Below are 8,048 nucleotides of genomic sequence, written 5' to 3' on the forward strand. Positions count from 1 at the left end.
AGAATTCTATATTTCGGAAATACATCCAAAATTTTCCAATAAAATCCTAAATGCAATTTTCACAATCTATGATTACTAATAGAGATTGAGAGTTCCTTACAATCACTAGGCGACGGAATTGAAGCACGTGCGCGGAAATCGAGGCGAACGGCACGAAAATCGAGATGGACCGAACTTCGAAGCTGCTGCTTTTCGAAACCGGCCCGGTGGTTTTGAAGATCTCGATGTGCTCGTCTCTTCTCCCTTCTACAGCGAAAGACGATTTGACCCCGAAATCGATGAAAATCAAGGTCGAAGTTACGAAAATCTCCGTATAAAAATACGGCTGATTTTTGATTATACGGGGTGAAAAAGACGAGAAAATGGAAGGAATTTAAGTGGTTATGTAGAGAATGAGACGACGGACGTTTCTCCCTTCTGCGTCAGAAAGCGATTTGACCCCGAAACGGACGAAATCCGAGGTCAAAGTTTTGAAATTTCCGTATCCAAATACGGCTGATTTTTGACGATATCGGGTGAAATAGAAAGTGAAACAAAGAAAGGTTGGGTGGGTTTTGTAGAGAACGTAGCTGCGGACATTTCTCCCTTCTGCGTCGATCGTCGACGGCGAACCGTTTGTGAAAGATCTAAGGTGGAAGAATCGGAGGAAAAACAATTTTTTTTTTCCGTTTATTATGCTGTAAGGACGAGTTGGGGAAGATGAGTTATATAAAAAATTAAATTTTTTTTTTTTTTTTTTTTTATTATAAAAGTTAGGACGAAATCGGTATTTCGCCTATTATTTTGATCGATGATAACTTGATCATTCGGAATCCAAAACTGACAAATGAATACTCCATTTCATCTAATTTTTCATTCCGGATCTAATGGTGTAGTCAATTTCTACAAATTATGTCTCCATCAAAATTTTACATTTTTGGCCTGAGGTGACCCACAAACTTGATGTCGTTTTCGTTTTTGACGATAATTCAACTTTCTGGTCTCCAAATTTGACAAATAAATAGTCCATGTTGAATAATTTTTCGTTATGAACCCAATGGTATAATCGAATTTTAAAAATTATTGTTCTAACAAAAAGTTACTGTTTTAGCCTGGTCCGACCCGGTAATCGAGGATTTTGTAACTTTTATATTCGGACTCGCATTTAAGCGTGCTTACAGGCTAAACTATGTTTTTCGATCATTTTGAATCTAATGGTGAGGTCAAATTCCATTAAAAATGATTAGAATAAGGTCCTACAGTTTTACCCTAAGTCCTACTTTCAAGATTTTCTTAAAATTCCACTATTTATTTTCCTCGAGATACGAATTAAAAATTCGGGGTTTTACATTCTCCCCCCCTTAATAAAAATTTCGTCCTCGAAATTTAAATCATACCTTATTGAACTTTGTCGCGATTTAACTAATACGACATATATAAGAAACAACACTTATTTTCGATTATCATCTATTCTTAGTCCCAAGTCAATCTCATTTATAACTCGTAGACTTATGTCTCCCATATTCTGTATATTCATTGATTTATTACTCTAATTCAAATTCATACTCCAACAAATCCAGTATCTGTTAACCCTAAGATAACAATCAATTTGCCTTGTATCACTTCCCCACCAATGTCTATCAACAACAATCTTTTCACGTTTTCTCTATCCTTATCTTTAATTCTCTCACCAATTACACCGTCTAGTATATTTTACTCATAATTGCTATGAATATTACTCCTCAATGCATAGTCTTACCGCAAACACACCATTATCTTTATATTTAATTCAATATTATATTTTCTACTTATTGCGATATTTCCTCAAAACCTCTGTCATAACCTTTATAATTTAAGATCTTACTCGAGGGGATAAATCATACATCTATTTTCTCACAATTCCATTAAGTCATCATTAATGCAACATTGTCACAAGATTATTCTTTCTCACATTTTACATCGACCCACCTCCTAACTTATACTCTACTAAATCTCTTTAGGATGGATGTGGGCACAGGTAGGTAGTAGCCGCTGCTTCTATGGAATCATAATCATTACTTATAACTCTCTCGTTTCAAGGAGTGAAAAGGAACCACGATCGAAGTCTTGAAGTGAGCGCTTGTCTATAGAAGGCATTGATCACGTAACGAGAACGATAATAATGAATTCTTTTACTGGAAAGCGATCGTGAAAAGAGAAAGCAAAAGAAGAGTTAGAATCGACACCGAGGATAGATAGATAAAAGGAAAAAGATGATCTATCTTTTCAAAGGAGGAGAATCGATTCAAAAAGTTGTAAAGCAAGAGCTGCTTTATCTAATAGTTCAGTCGTTAGGCCTCCCAAAGTTAAGCCATCTTCAATCGAAAAGAGAGATACGCAACTCCCTGTGTTGATATTCGAGGAAGTAGCTCTCAATATGAAAGATATACAAGAAACACCTGCTTATCTACTAGCGTAATACACGGGTAATTGACTAGACTATTGATATAAAGACTAGCGTACCAATTGAACATCACTTGTCTTTTCACACTTTACAATTATTCTAATACCTATTTTGCAAGTTCTTAAATGATCTTCCAAAAATCTTATTCTTTCTTCGCAAGGCCTTCCAATGGTATAAATAATTTCATTACTTGACCTGTGTCAGTGGTTTCTAGTTCTAGCAAGTGTGCAAACTTTTCACAGAATTATATAATCTAGAGGAACCAATATTGAGTAAAACTCCATGTTCTAACATTATAATTAGAAATTGTATCTTCCAAAACTTCGTTGGAGACATGTACTTTCTCCTGGGTCACAATCCTTGCTCGCGACTGTGATAGAGGGCATTATTTCCTAATATGTTTCACCTGACCACACGCGTAACAATGTCAATAATTTTGTCTTCGTAGATCTCTGTGGAGTAGGCAGTTGGTAGACTGGGGTTTGTAAGCTCTGAACCTACCTTGTTGATTCCTTTGGCCTTATTGGTATCATTGGAGCTCAATTGCTTTCTAACTCAGTGATAGAAAACTCTACAACTTAGTAGTGGATGAGTTCTATATTCGGAGGAGATTGGCCTCGAATACATCAGTTTCTTGTCCGGATCTGATCTGGGAGGAAAAAAAATCTGAGGTCGACTAATTTGCCCCTTGGAGGTCTGTAACTCTATCTCTTCTTGTTTTATCTTTTACGTTCGATTTATCGTATCTCTTTAATTGGTAGTCTCAATCATTGACCTCCTGGCCCTTAGGTAGGGTTATAGTCCACTAAAGAATCTACGGGCCTTTTGCAAATCTGTTTGGATAAGTTCAGGCGCATATCATGACAACCTAATGAATATCGTATCTTAGTTTCTATAATTGATAGATTACCTTGCATTAATCTCAAAAACTCCTAGTGTTTGACTTCTTGAGAAGTCTCAAATATAAATCAATTAACAAATATCCTCTCGAATTCTACCCACTCAAACGCTCCATCTCCCAATATATTCCTCTCAAACGTTACTAATGATTGGCATCCTCGTTCAACTGGAATGTAATCACCATCACCCATTGATCTCTTGGGTATTACATGGTACTCAAAATCTTTCAGGTCTTTAAAATCCACTCATTAACCTCAATCGGATCGGAAAAGTCCCCAAATCTTGATAGACGTAATCGTTGAAAATTCTACTATCACATCCTTGAATTTACATGTCCTTTGGACTGGGGAATTCTATCATTTTTCAAAGGCACGACCTGTGGTAGTGGTCCTTGAGGTGGAGTAGTGTTTGTCTATTGCGAAGAAGTCCAGCTCTCCTTCATTTCTTGGATTTAGTAGTGTGTCTTGCAATCGTGGTAAGTCTTGTACCATCACTCACTTCCAATCGTTATTCTTGTCTGTTCGGGATGGCATGAATACGTTATCAACTTTATTAAAATATGGTGGTCTTATTGTCTTATACATTGGTTTGTCTAGCATCTTTCAGAGCCACACATCCTTAATCAACTAACGTTGACCCGAACATTGCTCTCCTTTATGTCCCAATTTGCCACATTCGTAATATATCATAACTCTTTCTTTCGATTGATTTAGTGGTATGTGTTATTGTTTCTTATAAAATTCTTCCATCCATCGAGTATGTATGTCTATCTTCTCATTCCTCATGTATGGTTATTTTTCCTATGAATTTACTAGTTCCGTAATTGTTTATCGCTTATTAGAAACTAATTGTCTTCCTTCTATTTGGCTTCAAGGTGGTGGTTGTATTATTCATATTTCTTCTCTAAACTTGTCATGAGACTCAACCACCTATCCGATGAATGATATTGGTTGTGATATCAGGTCAAATGTCTGATCCAGAACCTATCTTGTCTCTGTTGCGTTTTGGCCTCTACCTTGTCCATTCCTCTAGCTTATGTTTATCCGTATTAAGGCACTTATCATAATAAGGCCAAAGCTACTCTTACGTAACTATGAATTACTATCATAGATTGGAACTTAGTAATGGACTCCATTTCCATTACTAAAGAATAAACTTAAAATCCTATCTTAGGCTTACAAGGCTCTATAAACATCTAGACACGGAAGAACTCATAATTCCAATACGGAATTACTAATGAGCTTGGATACCGAATTCCTATTGACACTCTATGATTATCGCTCTAATATATGTGGTATCAGTCAACTCTTCGCAACATAGCAGATCAGTATCCCATACGGATCTAATACTATGCTCTGATACCATCTGTGGCGCCCCGCCGAACGCTAACACAAATCCCCATGTCAGATCTCGAGGTATTATGTAGCACCTCGAAATTTCGGCATGGTCTCCTCTGTTTATGTTAGCATTCCAAGGCGTTCAACCTGCACCTGATAAACGACATACAATCCTGCATACATATACAAAATATAATACTAGCGGAAGCCTATATAAGTCTAATAACGTACGAATTATCAGAGTGCGGAAGAAGAAAATTTACGGGATTATACAAAATTTTCTCACTCTAACAAGAGTCCTAACGCTCAATACAAATCTATAATACTCCTAGACAAATGGAGTATAACTCCAATACTTACCAGGTGACGGACTCTGGCTGTCTATCTGACCCACCAGATGATTCTCACTCATGTTCTACTCCTGCCTCGCTAAGCTTCGGATCTGAAACTAAAAAATGGAGGATGAAAGGGTGAGTAACAATGGTTACCCAGTAAGGAAACAACAATTTCTGCCAATAACCTCTCCTAACATGAACGAATAAACATACTGAATCATTTTAAAATAAACAAAGTTTTACAGAAGAAAACTACGATTAACTGGTACATATAGCCAGGGATGAGCAACTAAACATTTTAAAACTCACATTACATCGATCAGCAGTACTTACTATAACATTCTCTTTTTATACAAATCTAATTGATCAAATGGAAACAATAAACATGCATTTCATTTTATATATCAAAATAAGCAACAGATACATAATACACGATGGTGGAGTATTGGAATTAGAGAGTTGGGATTCACGACTGGATCGCTCCCAGTCGGGACATGATGTTACAATTCCTTTTTGGCTTTTAGTTTCTGATTTTGTGGCCGGTCGCTGCCCTTACCACGTTTGGTTGACCATTTATCCGGCTCAGGCTGGCCGTTTGACGTGACCGTAAGCAATGGGTCTCTTTTCGATGTGTCAGAACGTTCGACTACTATAGATTGTTAGTGATCACTGACCAATCATCTTCGTCTATGCCTATCAGGCGTACATGTGATTCCCAAATATACAAACCATTCGTATACGACCACCTTTACATTACAAGTTCACTGGTAACGATAGAGAGGAATAAACCCGGATTCCAGTTGTGACTCCACTCTCATACGCGTCCCATACCACGTATGAGCTTGGTGGTCCCTACCGTACATCCCAGGATAGTACACCACTCCGGATGATATGACGCACTATCCCTTCAGGCATTCACAAACTCTTTAACAGCTCACAAAATAGCTACATATGTATATTATTTTCATTTGAAAATAAAAAAGAAATTAGCAATACAAGGTTGAGAATAGATATCCAGTTTCCTACCATGCAAGTGTGGCCACCCGGCCTAAAATAAATAACATAACAGAGCGCCTCGCGCTAACAGAAAGTAAATAAACATGCAACCAGTAACATTATCCCTGGATATCCGTTCACCAACCTGCATACAACACAACAACGTAAAATGCAGACATCACCCCTCGGGTGTGACTCTGACATTTTACCGTTTCATACCCTTTTTCCTTTTTTTTTTTGACTTTTACAGTTTTCAATCTCTTCATAAAATATCCATTTTCTGATATTCATCAACTCAATATGAGTTCATTGAATATTAAATCACATTTTTCAACTATAGAATTTATTTCTATCAATAATATTAAAAAAAAATACAAATTTCATATCAAAACGGGGTCCGAGCAGTGCACAAGACCCAATTTATAGCAATAACCCGTTAAAATACTCTACCCACGTATAATTTGTTAAAAATACAATTAAACATATCAAACATGCAATTTCTAGCGTGAATTTTGAAATAAACAAAGAATTCTATATTTCGGAAATACATCCCAAATTTTCCAATAAAATCATAAATGCAATTTTCACAATCTATGATTACTAATAGAGATTGAGAGTTCCTTACAATCACTAGGCGACGGAATTGAAGCACGTGCGTGGAAATCGAGGTGAACGGCACGAAAATCGAGATGGACCGAACTTCGAAGCGGTTGCTTTTCGAAACCGGCCCGGTGGTTTTGAAGATCTCGATGTGCTCGTCTCTTCTCCCTTCTACAGCGAAAGACGATTTGACCCCGAAATCGATGAAAATCAAGGTCGAAGTTACGAAAATCTCCGTATAAAAATACGACTGATTTTTGATTATACGGGGTGAAAAAGACGAGAAAATGGAAGGAATTTAAGTGGGTTATGTAGAGAATGAGACGACGGACGTTTCTCCCTTCTGCGTCAGAAAGCGATTTGACCCCGAAACGGACGAAATCCGAGGTCAAAGTTTTGAAATTTCCGTATCCAAATACGGCTGATTTTTGACGATATCGGGTGAAATAGAAAGTGAAACAAAGAAAGGTTGGGTGGGTTTTGTAGAGAACGTAGCTGCGGACATTTCTCCCTTCTGCGTCGATCGTCGACGACGAACCGTTTGTGAAAGATCTAAGGTGGAAGAATCGGAGGAAAAACAATTTTTTTTTTCCGTTTATTATGCTGTAAGGACGAGTTGGGGAAGATGAGTTATATAAAAAATTAAATTTTTTTTTTTTTTTTTTTATAAAAGTTAGGACGAAATCGGTATTTCGCCTATTATTTTGATCGATGATAACTTGATCATTCGGAATCCAAAACTGACAAATGAATACTCCATTTCATCTAATTTTTCGTTCCGGATCTAATGGTGTAGTCAATTTCTACAAATTATGTCTCCATCAAAATTTTACATTTTTGGCCTGAGGTGACCCACAAACTTGATGTCGTTTTCGTTTTTGACGATAATTCAACTTTCTGGTCTCCAAATTTGACAAATAAATAGTCCATGTTGAATAATTTTTCGTTATGAACCCAATGGTATAATCGAATTTTAAAAATTATTGTTCTAACAAAAAGTTACTGTTTTAGCCTGGTCCGACCCGGTAATCGAGGATTTTGTAACTTTTATATTCGGACTCGCATTTGAGCGTGCTTACAGGCTAAACTATGTTTTTCGATCATTTTGAATCTAATGGTGAGGTCAAATTCCATTAAAAATGATTAGAATAAGGTCCTACAGTTTTATCCTAAGTCCTACTTTCAAGATTTTCTTAAAATTCCACTATTTATTTTCCTCGAGATACGAATTAAAAATTCGGGGTTTTACAGTTTTACTTTAGTTAACAAAGCAAGAGATTGAAAGACTAACTTCAAGTCTTTTACATCTTGGATAAACTAAGAGGGATTTCGAGATTTGGTGAGAAATGCTTGGAGTTGTCGTGTTGAAGGAAATCCAACTTTTGTCTTAGCTATAAAAATTCGATGGATTAAAATGGCTATCAAGAGTTGGAATCAGTAGAAATATGGAAGTGTTAC

General features: G+C 36.6%; 1 long non-coding RNA gene across 1 annotated transcript; it reads right to left on the minus strand.

Annotated features, from left to right (window-relative positions):
- Positions 1 to 4,843: 4,843 nt before the first annotated feature.
- On the minus strand, positions 4,844 to 7,175 carry LOC147384326 (uncharacterized). Its single transcript, XR_015172910.1, has 2 exons — positions 6,616 to 7,175; positions 4,844 to 5,107 (listed from the first exon to the last, which is right to left on the minus strand). It is a non-coding gene; the product is annotated as an uncharacterized LOC147384326 (long non-coding RNA).
- Between the last annotated feature and the right edge of the window lie 873 nt (positions 7,176 to 8,048).

This window comes from Akebia trifoliata, chromosome 15 (assembly GCF_017979445.1).
Source record: "Akebia trifoliata isolate Shusen 1 chromosome 15, ASM1797944v1, whole genome shotgun sequence".
NCBI classification, from domain to species: domain Eukaryota; kingdom Viridiplantae; phylum Streptophyta; class Magnoliopsida; order Ranunculales; family Lardizabalaceae; genus Akebia; species Akebia trifoliata.